Here is a 15,900-nt window from a genome sequence, read left to right as displayed (position 1 = left end):
AGGCAAATGGAGAGTATTCCATCACACTCCTGACTTGACCCTTTTAGATGGTGGACAGGCTTTGGGTAGTCAGGATGTGAGTTACTCTCCATAGAATTCCCAGCCTCTGACCTGCTCTTGTAGCCACAGTATTTAGATGCTGGTCCAGTTTAGCTTCTGGCCAGTGGTAACCCCAGGATGTTAATAGTAGGGTATTCAGCAATGGTATTGCCCTTGAATATCAAGGGGTGATGATAAAAGCAAAATGAGCGATGATTTGATTCTCTCTTGTTGGAGATGGTCACTGTCTGCTACTTGTGTGGATTGTCTGTTACTTGAAATTAATAAGCCCAAGCCTGAATGCTGTCCAGGTCTTATGCATATGGCCACGGACTGCATCAATGTCTGAGGGGTTGCAAATGGTACTGAACGCTATGCAATCATTAGTGAACATCCCCACTTCCCCACTTCTGACCTTATTTTGGAGGGAAAGTCATTGATGAAGCAGCTAAAGATAGTTGGACCTAGGACACAAAGGAACTCCTGCAGCAATGTGCTGGAGCTGAGATGATTAACCTCAAACAACTGCAACCATCTCACTTTGTGTTATGTTTGACTCCTACTAGTGGAGGGTTTACCCCCGATTCCCATTGACTTTAATTTGCAAGGGCTCTTTGATGCTACATCCTGTCAAATACTACCTTGATGTCAAGTGCAGTCACTAAATTTCAAAGGTTAAATCATTGGGCAGTTAGATCACTGACTTATGAAAGGAAGTTGAAGGACCTAAACTTGTTGCCCTCCAGAGATTTAATCAGGGTACTTTTTTCCTTTCAAGTTTTCTCCCTTCCTTTGTTGAAGGTTTTGTGGTATGCACCTCACCCAAATGACTTCTTCATACATGAGTTTATGCAATGCATGAAGATATCACAATCAAGCCTTATCCTATCCTTAACTGATTCCATGCACGTCACAGCAGACAGTGATCAAGAATGTGCAGCTTATCTGATTTCCCCCTCTCCCCCATGGCTTTGATTCCTATTCTGTGCTGATTTAACTCATGTCGGCAGATGAGTTACAGGGGCAATCAATTTCCATCGGTTAAGAAGAGATCACAATTCTGTGATGATGGCTGGAGAGTGTGTTCATTGCATGAGGAGAGGATTAAGTTTGACTATGACTGCTTTTATATTGCATTAAGACATGTGCTAATAGCATTGACTTCTGGCACACAGATGGTGCATCACAACCGCAAACCAAATGTATACTTGCCAGGATTCGCAATGGCAATTTGCTGCTGAGAAGTTCTAATGTTAACGAACTTCCTGGCCCTCAGCCTTAGTGAATCATAGCAAGCTTATTCCTAGATTGGAGTCTGCGATGTGAGACCTGTGACTTGTGAGCCAGCCTCATAAGCCCGGTTCTTAGTGCAATATAACAGAAACTTATTGTGATGATTGAATTGTCAATAACTAGAGTCACACATGAAGGATGGTCATTTGGGTGAGGTACTAGAGAGCAGCTGGTATATGTGGAACTGTACCTCAGCATGGCATGAGTTTGTGGTTTCAGATCAGGAGGAAAGGAAAATGAATGGGAAGAGAAAAACATTTCTGTTGAAGAGAGATTTTCTGCTGGTGGGCTCGCCATCCTGCATTCAGCGTCACTGCCCACCTCTCTGAATCACCCCCTCCCTGAAATTAATTTCAATGGACAGGTGAATCATGGGCTCACCATGCAATGGAAAACCTCAGTTAGAAGTTCTCTATTTTTCTTCTTTTTAACTGCAGTCTAAAGTGGTTTTCCTTACCTGGGAGTGGAGGGGAGGGTGAATTATATAGGGGGCTTCTCCTGCAACTTCAGTCGTGCTCCCGGTTTGACCATTCATGGTGTTGCTGCGGTGCTAAAGATGTACATCCTAAATGCCAAGTTCTGTGCTGCACCTGACAATTCAGCCAAGATTGCCAACTTGCCAAGCAGTTGAATGCCTGAGTGCCATTTGTTATAATTATGCTGGTTGTGAATGTCACTCTCAGTTGTGTCCATTACAAGTTGCTAGAAGTACTACCTCAATAACCCGATAGTTGATTGCTTCTGGTGTTGTTGAGTAATGAAGAAACCATAGGGGTGTAATTATCTCATGATCTTAAAATAAGCTTGTGCTATGAATAACCCATAAGCTTCAGCACTCGCCATTCATGCATGATGCACTGACTGAGGTTAATGCTGTGTAGTCGGTACTGTCGGCAGGGAGAGAAGATGGAATAACATAGAAGAGGAAATCATTAGCAATTCTCCAATAAGTGATTGAGCTGACCCATGATTAACAGCTTAAATAAATATTTCTCTTTTGCTGTCTAAATACTTTATTGCAGCACTGATGCACAACTATTATGAAATCTGGTGCATGGCTTTGAGCACCGGTGCCTTACAAAACATTCTCTGGTAAGCAGAAGTAAGTACAAATATAAAATTCACTCATTCCAACCAACGCACAACAATAATGTCAGAATAGAGAACTTGCATTACCGCAGGGACAGAGTACAAATCAAGTGAGGTTAGATTTTTGCTAGATAAAATATTGATTGCACTACATCTGGAATGCTGTCTGCAGTTCGGATCAGCCACTCATGGAAAGGATAGCTTTGCCCTTGAGAAGCGAGCAAAGAAGGATGATTCTCAGAAAGGTTAATGGAGTTGAATTTGTTTCCTGTGGAAAAGATACATCACAATAACCTAATTTTAAATATTATGAAAAGAACTTGACAAAATTAATCCAGGAAAATTGCTTACAATGGTGATGGATTCAAATAGCAGAGAACAGCAGTTGGAACTGAAAAGATTAGAGCCGGGATGTTCCTGCTGACGGAGCAGGCCACGGGGGTCGCAGCAGCCCTGCCAAAAGCCCGTTGAGTTCCGGCAGGACCGGACGATTCTGGCAGTGGCTAGGGCCGGAAAATCGTACCCAAAGAGTAAGAAGGGGATAAAAACAGAAAATGTTGGAAAAACTCGGCAGGTCTAACAGCATCTATGGAGAGATAGAAAACAGAGTTAACGTTTCGAGTTTTTATGGCTCTTCTTCAGAGCTAAAGGGAAGGAAAAATGTAATGAAATTTATACTGTTTAAGGGGGGTGTGGAGCAGGTGAAGCTGGTAGATAGGTGGAGGCAAAGGAGAGATTGCCAGAGATGTCATGGACAAAAGGACAAAGGGGTGTTAATGATAGTAGTACTGGCTAAAGGAGGTGCTGATGGTGGCATTAAGGTCAGAAAGCAGAATGTGATAATAGCAGGACAAGGCTAAGCACTCTGGAAAGAACAACATGAACAAGTGACAGATAGCCCTTGTGGGGGTGGGGTGGAAGGAGAGGACAAAGCCGATTGTGGGAGGTGAAGGGAAGATGTGTTTGGTGGTATATTTTATCCGCTTATTTTTATTTTTATTTATTTGTTTTCATTTTTATTCATCATTTTATCCCCACCTTTTATCCTATTTTCAATCTTTTTTCCCACCACAGTGCTCCCCCCCCCCCAAACCCCGCTAGGGCCATCTGCCACTTATTCATGTTGTTCTTTCCAGAATGCTAGCCTTGTCCTGCTATTACCACACTCTGCTTTTTGACATTAATGCCACCATCAGCACCTCTTTTTGCAGTATCACTATCATTAACACCCCTTTGTCCTTTTGTCCATGACATCTCTGGCAATCTGTCCTTTGCCTCCACCTATCACTGGCCTTCTATCCAGCTCCACCTGCTCCACCCCCCTTAAACAGTACAAATTTCATTACATTTTTACTTCTTTTTGGCTCTGATGAAGAGTCATATGGACTCAAAACGTTAACTCTTTTTTTTCTCTTCACAGATGCTGTTAGGCCTGCTGAGTTTTTCCAGCATTTTCAGTTTTTGTTTCAGATTTCCAGCATCCGCAGTATTTTGCTTTCGTCTGAGTAAGAAGGGAAGTTCGCTGAAGGTTTTTCCCAAATGTTCTTAAGAGTAATTGAACAAGTTACTGGCAAAGATCAATACTGGGGCTACTTTTACTTTCTATTTACATGCATTTTGAATTCTTCCACATGGTACACATTTCCTAATCCTAAATTTTGCTCTTAGCCCCACAATTTTCAAACATGCTTTTTGTGTCATGACATTCAACATTGAAACTGCTTATGTAAACATGGGAAAACCCTGGCAGGAAAATTTTAACATTCCACAATTGTGACCTGTCCATGAACCAACAGAATGACTCACCATGTTTTTTGTAAAAGATTTGGTTTGCCATTTATTTCTCAGTAATTTAAATTTCCAGGGCTGAATTTTCCTCCGCCATTGAAGTGGGATAATAACAACAACAGCTTATATTTATACGGCACCTTTTACATAATAAAAGGTTCCAAAGCACTTCACAAGGTGCAATACAGAATAAAATATGACACTGAACCACAGGGCATATTGGTCAGATGATCAAAAGCTTGGCCAAAATGGTAGATGTTGAGAAATAGGTTAAAGGAGAAAAACAAAGTAGAAAGGTGGAGAGTTGTAAGGGAAATTCCATAGCTTGGGGTCTAGGCAACTGAAAGCAAGGCCACCAATGGTGGCACAATTAAATTCATTGATGCTTAAGAGACCAGAATTAGATGAGCGCAGATATTTTGGAGGTTTGTGTGGCTGGAAAAAATTACAGAAATAAGGAGGGGCGAGGCCATGGAGAGATTGGAAAACAAGGATGAGAACTTTAAAATCAAGACATTGCTTGGCTGGAAGTCAGTGCTCAATGAGCACAGAGGCAAAAGGGGAATGGGACTTACTGTTAGTTAAGACACAGGCAGCAGTGTTTTGGAGGGTAGGATGTGGGAGACCAGCCAGGAGTTCATTGGAATAGCCAAGTCTAGAGGTAACAAAAGCATGAATGAAAATTTCAACAGCAGATGAATTGAGACAGGAGCGAAGTCGGGGGATGTTACAGAGCTAGAAACAGGCAGTCTTAGTGATGGCACCAAGGTTTCAAACAAACTGGTTTAACCACAGACTGTGGCCAGAAAGTGGATGGAGCTGGGAACTATGGAACGGAGATTGTAGTGGGGACCAAAAATCATGGTGTCTGTCTTCGTAATATTTAATTAGAAGATGTTTCTGTTCATCTAGCACTTGATATCAGATAAGCAGTGTGATAATTTAGCTACAGTGAAAGAATCAAGAGAGATGATGGTGAGGTACAGCTGGGTGTCATCAGTGTAAATGTGAAAGCTAACACTGTGCTTTCAGATGATATCGCCAAGGGGCAGCACATAGATGAGAAATAGGAGGGGCTGAGGATAGAAACAAAGAAACTAGGAGCAGGAGTAGGCCATTTGGCCCTTCAAGCCTGCTCCGCCATTCATTATGATCATGGCTGATCATCCAACTCAATAGCCTGCTCCCGCTTTCTCCCCATACTCTTTGATCCCTTTCGCCCCAAGAGCTATATCTAACTCCTTCTTGAAAGCATACAATGCTTTGGTCTCAACTACTTTCTGTGGTAACGAATTCCACAGGCTCACCACTCTCTGGGTGAAGAAATTTCTCCTCATCTCAGTCCTAAATGGCCTACCCCATATTCTCAGACTGTGACCCCTGGTTCTGGACTCCTCCACCATCGGGAACATCCTTCCTGCATCTACCCTGTCTAGCCCTGTTAGAATTTTATAGGTTTCTATGAGATCCCGCCTCATTCTCCTGAACTCCAGCGAATATAATCCTAATCGACTCAATCTCTCCTCATATGTCAGCCCCGCCTTCCCAGGAATCAGTCGGGTAAACCTTTGCTGCACTCCCTCTATAGCAAGTACATCCTTCCTCAGATAAGGAGACCAAAACTGCACACAATATTCTAGATGTGGTCTCACCAAGGCCCTGTACAATTGCAGCAAGACATCCCTGTTCCTGTACTGGAATCCTCTGGCTATGAAGGCCAACATACCATTTGCCTTCTTTACCGCCTGCTGCACCTGCATGCTTACCTTCAGCGACTGGTGTACAAGGACACCAAGGTCTCGTTGCACATTCCCCTCTCTCAATTTATAGCCATTCAGATAATAATCTGCCTTCCTGTTTTTGCTACCAAAATGGATAACCTCACATTTATCCACATTATACTGCATCTGCCATGCATTTGCCCACTCACTCAGCTTGTCCAAATCACACTGAAGCATCTCTGCATCCTCCTCACAGCTCACCCTCCCACCCAGCTTATGTCATCTGCAAATTTGGAGATATTACATTTAATTCCCTCATCTAAATCATTAATATATATTGTGAATAACTGGGGTCCCAGCACCAATCCCTGCAGTACCCCACTAGTCACTGCCTGCTATTCAGAAAAAGACCTATTTATTCCTGCTCTTTGTTTCCTGTCTGCCAACCAGTTTTCTATCCATCTCAATACACTACCCCCAATCCCATGCACTTCAATTTTACACGCTAATCTCTTATGTGGGACTTTGTTGAAAGCCTTCTGAAAGCCCAAATAAACCACACCCACTGGGTCCCCCTCATCAACTCTACTAGTTACATCCTCGAAAAAATCCAGTAGATTTGTCAAGCATGATTTCCCTTTCATAAATCCATGCTGACTCTGTCTGATTCTGCCACTGTTTTCCATGTGCTCAGCTATTAAATCTTTTATAATGGACTCCAGAATTTCCCCCACTACTTACATCAGGCTGACTGGTCTATAATTCTCTGTTTTCTCTCTGCCTCCCTTTTTAAATAGTGAGGTTACATTAGCTACCCTCCAATCTGTAGGAATTGTTCCAGAGTCTATAGAATCTCGGAAGATGACCACTAATGCATCCACTATTTCTAGGGCCACTTCCTTAAGTAATCTGGGATGCAGATTATCAGGCCCCAGGGATTTATCGGCCTTCAATCCCATCAATTTCCCCAACACCATTCCCCTACTAATACTGATTTCTTTCAGTTCCTCCCTCTCACTAAACCCTGTGTTCCCCAACATTTCTGGTATGTCATTAGTGTCCTCCTTTGTGAAGACAGAACCAAAGTATGTATTTAGTTGTTCAGCCATTTCTTTGTTCCCCATTATAAATTCCCCTGTTTCTGACTGTAAGGGACCTACATTTGTCTTCACTAATCTTTTTCTCTTCACATACCTACAGAAACTTTTACAGTCAGTTGCAGCATTGTTGAGGGGGAGCCAGTGGATAGATCCTTTTGGGACATCAAAATTAGTGGTGCAGCAGGAAGAGAAGCCATTGCGTGTGATTCTCTGTCTATGATTAGATAGATAAGAATGGAACCATGTTAGAGCACCCCCAGCAAGCTGGGTGTCAGTGGACAAGCACTGGAGGAGGATATGGTGCTCAACCATGCCAAAAGCTGCAGATAGGTTGAGAAGGATGAACAGGGATAGCTTACCTTTGCCATAGCCACATAGGAAGTCATTTGTGAGTTTGATAAGAGCCATTTCGGTACTGTGGCAGGGGCCAATGAATTATTCTAGGCATTCAAACATAGAGTTCCAGTTAAGATGGGCACAGACCTGGCAATTGAAAACATGTTCAAGGACATTGGAGAGGAAAGGAAGGTTGGAGATGGAGTGAGAGCTTGCAAGAATGATGAAATCAAAGGTTTATAATGGGAATTTTAGGAAAATGGTGCACTAAGGCCTCCCACTGTCACCCCACCCAGCCTGTGAAACCTCTTCCCAACTTTTCATACGTAATATGAGTGAGGGAGCACAGGCTGACTACCCGCCCCAATTGCCTCTTGTTCACTCTTCTTACCACTGCTTACCTGTCATGTTCTTTCTATCGGGTTGCTTTGCTCAACGAACACGGTTACACGCCTATCTACTGGTGAGTGAGTTGGTAGTCAAGGTGATACCGATGAAGAGACCAGTGTAAGGTGAAACGTGCTGTTTATTGACATAGTAACGGAGCACTAACCCTTGTGTGCTTCTCAAAACCACACCTATTTTACAACTACTGATTAACAATGTAGACCATGCGACACAGCAATTGGGTAATACAATCACATGGTCAATCTGCTCACATTCTCTTAAACTTGTATTGCACCTCAGATTACCACATTTCCTTAGGACTGTTAATGGAGGGAAAGGGTCAAGTGTTGAAGTTCAGGGAAACCTCAATACTATCAGACACTGGCCTACAAATGCTTTAAAATTATACCAAACCCATACCTTCCCCCTTCAATTCCAGATCCGCCTTCAGTGCTCATTAACACCTAGAATACATTCTCAGTACTCTTTGATCCCTGAACCATTCCTAATGCTCGCACAACCTGTGAGGTCCTCCTGATGCTTTCTCACAGCATTCCTTTTCCAGTAATTCCAGAATGCAGAACCTGCTCTGCTCTTTTCTTTTGTTGTTTTAGTGTGTGGGTCACACTAGCAAGCCAGTGTTTATTGTTGATTCCTATTTGCCCTGAGCATACTAGGCATCAACCATGTAACGTGGGACTGAAGTCACATGTAAATCAGATTGGGAAGGAGTGGCAGGCTCCCTTCTTTGAAGAGCCCTAGTGAACCAGTTAGCCCTTTACAACAATCTAACAGCTTTTCACTTTTTACAGTGTTCGCCCGCAAGTTATCAGATTTATTGAATTCAGATTTACATCTTCCATGGTAGGATTATCTACCTGCCTCTTGTCCCTGAGTTTAGAATCCTGGCTGTCAGATATATTTAAGCATATCAATTTGGAAATGATTTGAGGTGATTATTTTTCAAATGCTCTTTCAAAAAATTTATCATTCCCTGAGATGTCTCATGACCTTACAGCTGGGCATTTAGCTCTCAAGTGGCTAGGTCAACCACATCTTTAATATTATTTAGATTTCATGTTGTAGAAGGTTCTGTTGCTGACAGCTTGTCACTAAAACCTATGCCTTCATTACATTCTATCTGTAGAGCTGCCTTTTGGCACATGTACAGCTGTAGTTTTCTAACAATTTGGCTGATGTGAATATCTTTTGTTTGCATCATGCCAGGTACTTTGTAGTCATCAGATGTTAACAGCTCCAGGGAATTCCAGGTTTTCAGTGCAGCCACAGTGCTACTGAAACAAACCTTCATATTGTGTGAATAGTTAGATGTCAGAAGTCACTTAATTTCTATAACATAAATGCATTCAAAATGAGCACTTAAAATATATTTAAAAGTAGAGTTCATTTCACAGTCATGGAACATGATCGCTGCACACTAGCAAGTATCGAACCGATTCAGTTTGGTAACTACCATACACTGACTGTTCATTTTCCAGAAGTAAAGGGAACACTGTGATCAGAGGTAGATGAGGAATGGCACTATGTTGAAACTTTACCGTTGACATGGCCAAGGATCAGTATTAGGAGAACTACTGGTTCTAATTTACATCAACAGCATAGACTCAGAAGCAATTCAGATTGGTCAAACTTCAGATGATTTGAAATTGGTGGAATTGAAGGAAGTTACAGAATGAAATGGACAAAATATACAAGTAGGCAGAATAATAGCAGATGAAATTTAATACAGACAAGTGTAGGACATTCCACATTGGAAGGAAAATGAGTAGCGCATGGGCTCCATGAATGATGTTGAAAGAGACTCAAAACTTAACAATTTTGATAATCAAATGTCCAAACAATAGAGACCAGCAATCCACATGGTCAGTACAATGTCAGACTGCATAGTCAAAACAAGTCAGAAGGAGTCATGGTCCAGCTCTCCTCAGGCCCCACCATGAATTCTGTGTCCAGCTCTGGTCACCATGGAACAGTGGAGACATTGAAGGTTTGGAAGCTGTGCTTGAGAAGAGAAGAGCCACAGAGGTAGAAATCTGAGTAATAAGGATATATTGGAGAAACCTTGAAAGTTTTTCAACCTTGAAAGGGGGAATTTGAGTGTTGATTTTGTTGAGGTAAATAAGTTTGTAAGCAATATCAAAGTGATAAATCATGAATGTAACTTGAGATAAAATTGTTTGTGTAACACAACAATTGACCTTAAGAAGTTCTTCTTCGCACAGAAAGTTATCAATGCACGGAACTGACTCCCAGATGGAGTAGTGGAGGGGAAAGCAATCATTCTGAATCTATGAACTATGAAGGGCTGAATGGAATTTGCTATCAATCGTTGTCTTATGAATGTTTTGCTGCTGAGTACTACTGCAACATGGAATCTTGCCAAGGGCCAAAACTGCTCCTTTCATTGAGGAGACTTCCTGGCTATGGAGGATTCATCTCAGGGGAAGCAGAAAGAGAGGACAAGGAAAGCAATCCTGGGGAAATGCATAGCACAATTGAGGAGGACCAAGCTAAGATGGCAACAGAACAGCAGCAACAAGGCGAAGGGAAGACATACACAAACAGTTTTCAATTGCTAGGCTCATAGGATCATTGTTCAATATGTCAAAACCTAGAAGTACAACTCTGAAATCAGTGCAGTCAAACCAGCGGTTTTAGAAAGCCTGTGATCCAACATGGGATGGAATCACCCAGGCCCATTGGCGTCATGGTCGGAGTGAACAGACAATATGGTGAGAAGGCCAAAAATTGGTTTCACACCGTCGTGAAACCAGTCTGCAATTTTTAAAAAATTCATTCATGGGATGTGGGCTAGGCCAGCATTTATTGCCCATTCCTAATTGTCCTTGTTCAGAGGGCAGCTAAGAGTCAACCACATTGCTGTGGGTCTGGAGTCACATGTAGGCATCTTAAAAATGAGGTACCGGTGCCTTGATAGGTCCGGTGGATTACTGCAATACAGTCCACCAAGGGTGTCGCGCGTCGTCGTAACTTGCTGCATGCTATACAACCTGGCATTGTAATGGGGGGAGGACCTGGCTGAGGAGGAGAATGAAGAGCTGCACATCTCATTCATCTTTGAGGAGATGATGGTGATGAGGTCCTCGAAGGCGAGGATGCCGGTGATGAGGCCATCGTACAGGCGGATGAGGCAGGCGCACTCAGGAGGCCCTCATAGCCGCAAGATTCGTGGAATATAATGACAAGATGCAGCGAGGACAGTCCTGACATCCTCACCTTGCGTCTGTGAACATTTCGCTCCTGTGTGGCTGATGGCAGCGCACATAGCCTCAGTGCTCAGGTTCATGTCGTGGAGATGCAGAGAAGGCTATAATAGTTGCCAGATTCCAGGAGAATGATGACAACGTGCAGTGAGGACACTCCTTAGATCTTCACATAGCCGCTGTGAATGTCTGACTCCTGTCTGGCCGAGAGCAGCTCAATCACGGAGACACAGCCATGAAACTTTAAATGCACCTGATCCTTTGTCAGCATTTAGCACCGGTCCCCTTCAGGAGCACAGTGTCCCTAGTCACAGATGCTGAAGAGATGGGGGCCAGCCCGCCTCAAAGCTGCTGAGAGCACACACAGAGAATAAGGGAACTCTGTGACGCCTGCCCACGACATTCTGGCAGCAATGACAAGCACCATCGAGGTGCAGGCATCAGTAATGTGTCCAGTGAGTGTGAAGCCGGATCATCACTTTGGTCTGTAGGTTACACACTGCACAGGAAAGAGGCCCTGGACTGTGCAGGAACCAAGGTTTCACATCTGAGTGACACAAACACTGCTCATCAGAACAAGGAGCCACAGGCAAAGAGACATCCTTAGGAGTTTATTTACGTTATGTACAAGTGATTAACACCCATGCCCACGCAGTGCAACTACATCTTCTTAACCTTCCTAATCCTGCGGCTATGTTTTGGTGCTCCCCTGACATCCACAGCCGAAGTGGAGGCAGCCTGCTGTCTGCTGTGCCCTGTCTGTGATACATTAGTGGGTGTTGTCTGGAGGGCTGAGACCTGAAGGATCCCGACCTGCTTTGGTTATCCTTCTGTGGGCCAGCTGCACCCTCCTCAGCTTGTGCAGCTGAAAGCGTTGGGGTCACAGGAAGGGAGGATTTGGAGCAGCCAGATATCCCCGGAGTCAGCTAGGTGCATGGACCCGGGGTGTGCACCCGCTGATCTTCCTCCATATGGGTGCCTAGGGCCCCTGGCTGAGTCCTTGAGGAGAAGGGGAAGCCGGAGTGAGACTGAGCTGCCCTGCACCCCTCTCGCGTTGACACTGTTGGAGGCCAAGTATGGCATCAGCGATGGAGTTCAGCCCATGTAGCAGTGCAGGACCAATGTCCTGGACCAGTGTCTTCATGACAGCCACCATTCTGCCAGTGCTGACCTCGATGGGTCGACATGCCGATGCCATCACCTCAGACTGAAGGTGGACAGACTCCTCCATTGTCCTTTGCAACCTGAGGAGTGCACCACACATCCCTTCCCAATGTTTTTTTTTATTCATTCACAGGATGTGGGCTTCACTGGCTGGGCCAGCATTTATTGCCCACCCTTAGTTGCGCTTGAGAAGGTGGTGGTGAGCTGCCTTCTTGAACCGCTGCAGTCCATGTGGTGTAGGTACACCCACAGTGCTGTTAGGAAGGGAGTTCCAGGATTTGGATCCAGTGACAGTAAAGGAACGGAGATATATTTCCAAGTCAGGATAGTGAGTGACTTGGAGGGGAACTTCCAGGCGGTGGTGTTCCCATCTATCTGCTGCACTTGTCCTTCTAGGTGGTAGTGGTCGTGGGTTTGGAAGGTGCTGTCTAAGGAGACTTGGTGAATTCCTGCAGTGCATCTTGTGGATGGTACACACTGCTGCTACTGTGCGTTGGTGGTGGAGGGAGTGAATGTTTGTGGATGTGGTGCCAATCAAGCGGCCTGGTTTGCCCTGGATGGTGTACAGCTTCTTCAGTGTTGTAGGAGCTGCACTCATCCAGGCAAGTGGGGAGTATTCCATCACACTCCTGACTTGTACCTTGTAGATGGTGGACAGGCTTTAGGGAGTCAGGAGGTGAGTTACTCGTCGCACGATTCCGAGCCTTTGATCTGCTCTTGTAGCCACAGTGTTTATATGGCTAGTCCAGTTCAGTTTCTGGTCAATGGTAACCCCCAGGATGTTGATAGTAGGGGATTCAGTGATGGTAATACCATTGAACATCAAGCGATGTTTCCATGATTGTCTTTGCAGCTCCACCAACTGATTGAGGACCGAGTCCAGAGGCTCATCATCTGACTCAGACTCAGCTGATTCCTTGCCTCCAGCAACCCTCCGAGTGCCGGTGACTTCGGATGTCCCTGCGACTGCCTGCTGTGGAACAGATTGCGTGGTGTGCTCACCAGATTGTGACCCCAAGGCTACTCTGCATCCAGGACCCACTGAAGTGTGTGTCACTGCACTGGTGGAGGTTATGGGTGAGTGCTGTGACAAGTCTTCATTGGTGCTGCCCTCAGGATCCTCATCCGAGGTGTTCTCGGTGCTGGGGTCGGGGTCAAGGCTGCCTGAGTGCGACATGGTCGATGTGCCAAGGAGAGAAAACGGAGATTATTAGTGCTTGGCAGCTGTGTTGAACACAGAACAGTGGACTCAGAATAGAGTTGAGAGAGGGATGCACGGTGCAGGATCCTCATGTAGATGTTTGCCGTGGACCTCACTGTCACCATAGGAACGGTCCACGTCCTCTCCAGCCAGCCCCAATGCACGACTCTCGAACGGAGTGAGGGTCTTGATGTCCGGCACTCCACCCCCAGCCTGGACCTCTCCCATTGATTGTGCGCGATCTTGTCCAGCATAAAGACAAATGGAGAAAGTGTGAACAAGGCGCATATCAGGCCAAATGAGAAGGATGCCAGACATGAGTGTGTGTTGAGTGGAGCCATGGATGGAATGAAGAGGCGATCTCCGGAAGAGATGAGGCCAGATGGATATGTGAGGTGTGTGTGAGACAGTGAGTGGTGATGTCCCTTGAGCTGGCAATGAGTGAGATGCCAGTAAATGTGTGATGGGCTTGTGAGTGGGTGAGTTGAGATTGATGAGATGGTTGACTTACCCTGGAAGCACAGGTGAGATCATTCATCAGTTTTCTGCACTGGATGGCTGACTTCTTGTGTGCAGCGTTGGTACTGATTACGTCTGCCATTGCCTCCCAAGCTGGAGTGGTGAGACTGATGGGCCTCCTGCAGCCAGAGCCGGGGTACAGGACTTCCCAGCAGGCTTCCATGGTGTCCAAAAGGTGTCCCAGGGATGCATCACTGAATTGGGGGGCTGCATTCTTCTTGGCTTTAGGAGCCACGTCTTCACTTATCTTGGGCTGCAAGCCTTGAAAAGTGTGCGTACAGCTTCAGTTTAAATATGTCGCCTGGTATGAGGAAGTGACGAGGTAATGGTGTGCCAGTAGGAGGCCAGCTACTAGCGATCTGCTGATTTTCCCAAGACCACATAATTTATGAGGCTTGAAGGGGACAATGAAGGGGAAAACCCGCCATTGTGGCCGACGGGTAAAAGGTCCTTTTTCACTCCAGCTACCGCACTTAGTGCAAATCTGGAATGATTCTACCCACGGAGTGAGTGATATTACACTGCCATCTGCAGAGGACAGAGATCCAAAGTGCACTCACAACTTGCCTTGTGAACACTGTACTGGCTATTGAGATGACTCCAGTTTATAAAAGGTGCTTACTTCTAGATTGGATTTACTGGAAAATTAATAGGTTTTACAATTGTAATTGGTGGTCAAGGCTCTGTTTGCACTCAAATTGCTTTTCACAAGTGATATTCAATGTCTAGCCATTCAGAAGGGGACACTGACAACACACATACATCTTGTGCCCTGGATGCCAGGCATCTAAACTGCAAGCGGACTTGTCTTTGTTCCTTCTGCTTGTACTGCATCCATCACTGCCATTGGACGCCCCAGTTCTGAGAACTATATTCATTGCTGAAGACGTCCAGCTGCTGTCAGCAAAATACTTTTCTTTTCAAAAGGAATCTTGAAATGCCAAAATGTAGCAATAAACAGCAGCAGATAGAAATGCTGCAAAGGGTGTTACAGATATTGCTTTATGAAAAGTCCAAAAGATTGATGAAACAATCCTACCTGCCAGTCACATCTTTAAGAATCCAAGATTGTTGACAATCACTTAATTCAACAATAATACCCTCAACTCTGAGTGAAAAGGTTATGGGTTTAAGTCCATTCCAGGAACTTGAGTACACAATTGAGACTAACACTTGGGGAGTGCTGCATTGTTGTAGCAGTTGTCTTTTTGGATGACATGTTAAACTGAGGCTCCTATCTGCCCACTAAATGGAGTGTTTTCTATTCTTTCATGGGATGTGGGTCTCACTGGCTAGGCCAACATTTGTTGTCCATCCCTAATTGCCCTTGAGAAGCTGGTGGTAAGCCATCTTTTTGAACCGCTGCAGTCCATCTGATGCGGGTGCTCTGACAATGCTGCTGGGAAAGGAGTTCCAGGCTATTGATCCAGCGACAGTGAAGGAACAGCGATATATTTCCAAGTCAGGATGTTGTGTGGCTTGGAGGGGAACTTGCAGGTGGTGGTGTTCTCTTATATCTGCCACCCTTGTCCTTCTGGGTGGCAGAATTTGTGAGTTTGTAAGCCTTGATGAGTTCCTGCACTGCACCTTGTATATTGTACACACTGCTGCTACTGTGCATCAGTGGCAGAGGTAGTAAATGTTGAAGGCAGTGGATGGGATGCCGATCAAGCACACTATTTTGTCCTGGGATGACTTTGAGTGTTTTTGGAACTGCACTCATCCAGGAAAGTGGATTTATGCCTTGTAGATGGTGGACGGGCTTTGGGGAGTCAAGAGGTGAGTTACTCGTCACAGAATTCCTAGCCTCTGACCTGCTGTTTTAACCACAGTATTTATATGGCTTGTCCAGTTTAGTTTCTGGTCAATGGTAACCCCCCCGGATGTTGGATGTGGGGGATTCAATGATGGTAATGCCATTGACTGTCAAGGGGAGGTGATTAGTTTCCCTCTTGTTGAAGATGGTCATTGCCTGGCACTTCTGAGGCGTGAATGTTACTTGCCACTTGTGTGCGATG

Source organism: Cetorhinus maximus, chromosome 1, assembly GCF_964194155.1.
Source record: "Cetorhinus maximus chromosome 1, sCetMax3.hap1.1, whole genome shotgun sequence".
NCBI classification, from domain to species: domain Eukaryota; kingdom Metazoa; phylum Chordata; class Chondrichthyes; order Lamniformes; family Cetorhinidae; genus Cetorhinus; species Cetorhinus maximus.
This window is presented reverse-complemented; position numbering follows the sequence as displayed.